This window comes from Melospiza melodia, unplaced genomic scaffold (assembly GCF_035770615.1).
Source record: "Melospiza melodia melodia isolate bMelMel2 unplaced genomic scaffold, bMelMel2.pri scaffold_32, whole genome shotgun sequence".
Lineage (NCBI taxonomy): Eukaryota > Metazoa > Chordata > Aves > Passeriformes > Passerellidae > Melospiza > Melospiza melodia.
Window position 1 is genome coordinate 7,371,050 of NW_026948638.1, and position 1,758 is coordinate 7,372,807.

General features: G+C 54.9%; 1 long non-coding RNA gene across 1 annotated transcript; it reads left to right on the forward strand.

Moving 5' to 3' along the window:
• The first annotated feature begins 526 nt into the window (after positions 1-526).
• On the forward strand, positions 527-1,523 carry LOC134434154 (uncharacterized). Its single transcript, XR_010031810.1, has 3 exons — positions 527-654; positions 952-1,032; positions 1,467-1,523. It is a non-coding gene; the product is annotated as an uncharacterized LOC134434154 (long non-coding RNA).
• Positions 1,524-1,758: the final 235 nt, after the last annotated feature.

Below are 1,758 nucleotides of genomic sequence, written 5' to 3' on the forward strand. Positions count from 1 at the left end.
CAAGGGATGGGATCTTGCCGCAACCAGGTCTACTGGAAAATGTTCCTTTACCTGTCCTTGACTGGGGGTGAAATGAGATGATCTTTTAGGTCCCTTCCAGCCCATGCCATTCCAAGACTCCATTAATCTATGACTTCATGGGACCCACTGGCTCCCAGGAGTGGAGTGGAGTGGGGTGTGTTGCCTGGAAACAGGAGTTGTGTTGAGGAGGGGCCTCAGTCCTGCAAGGGATTCGGAAGGAGAAGGAGCCTGCTGGCTGCTCGTCCTTTTTATCATCGCTTTGCTCATTGCTTCTATCAACCCTTTTGTTCACCCTGTTTGTCATCCATTTTGCTCATCCCTGACAGACCCAACTGGGCAGAAGGCTTGTGACAAATCAGGGACAGAGTGTGTGCAGACATGGCAACATGCCAGGACCCACTCAGCCTCTCCCAGATGCTGGATGTCGCCATTGGGACACCAGAGAAGGGAGCCATTCACTTTGCAGCCATGAGAAAACTGCTGCAGGCCATGCTGGAGAACCTGAACGTGCAGTATCTGACCAGTGAGGAGCCGTGGCCAGGGCAGCTGAGTGGCTCCTCACTTGCTGATGTTAATTATGAAGTGAAAGTATTTAAGAAAGAGATGGAAAACTACGAGAAACACATGTCCAAGGTAGAGGCTTTTCCCAGCCCCCCAGGCACTCCCCCAGCAGACAGCCCCTCCCTGCTCCCTCAGACAGCAGTGCTTGGCTCTGCCCTCACTGCCCTGGCAGAGCCGCTGGCAGGGGCTCTTTGCTGTCTGGTCGGGCTTCAGTGCTCTGGCACTGAGCCCAGCTGGGGCAGGTGGCACTGGGACTCTCCCTGCTCACCTGGCTGTGCCAAGGGCTGCCCATGGCAGGGTGAGGCTCTTTGGGGTGTTGCTGCCCTGGCTATCACCTCTGACATCCCTGTTTCTGGGCCTGTTTCACAGGTTCTTCATGAGGAGATTGGTGGGATAAAGGCAGAAACTTCCCGCATATCAGAGGACTTGAAGAAGTTCCAGGAGGCACAGGTTTGTGCAGATCACTGTGGTTCTAAGGTCATGTTTCCTAAACACCCTCACCAGAGACTTGTCTCTGACAATGCTTTCCCCTAGACCATGGAGACTTCCCAGCATCTTGAGGAGCTTTAAAAGTTAAAGGCTGGCCAGTGTCACATGGCAGGGGAAAGGAACAAGGTCCAGATGTTGCAGGACCAGGTGAACTGCTGCTGGGAGCAAGTTTTGGGTCTGAGACAGCAGCCTGTACCCTCTGCTCTGCTGGCTGGAGGCTCAGCACCCTTGGCCCTGCTTGATGCATGGACCGTGCTGCCTGCAGAGCCCTGCCAGCCTGGCTGAGCCTGGCCCTGCCCTGTCTCCAGGGCTCCACAAACCCCAGCAGGGGTCAAGGGCTTGCGGGTCCCCATTGACCCTCCCAGAGGCTCACTGCTACCACTGCTCTCCCCTAGGACATGGCTGTCACCCAGGATCTCTGTGAGGAGGTTGACAAGTTAAAGACAACCCACATCCTCATGGAAGAAGGCATAAAGAAGCTTAAACAGTCTCTTGCCTTAGTGAGATGTTGGGTCATGTAATCTTTGGGCTCTCATGGGGAACTTCAATGTGATTCCAAGAGCAGGTTTTGGGATCAGGGTCTCAGGACTGGGTGGAGGACCCTGGCTCTGCCCATGCAGCTAAAGGGCCCCCATGCTGGGACAACATGATGTCTGTGCCCTGACTCTACCGTCACTGACCTTTCCA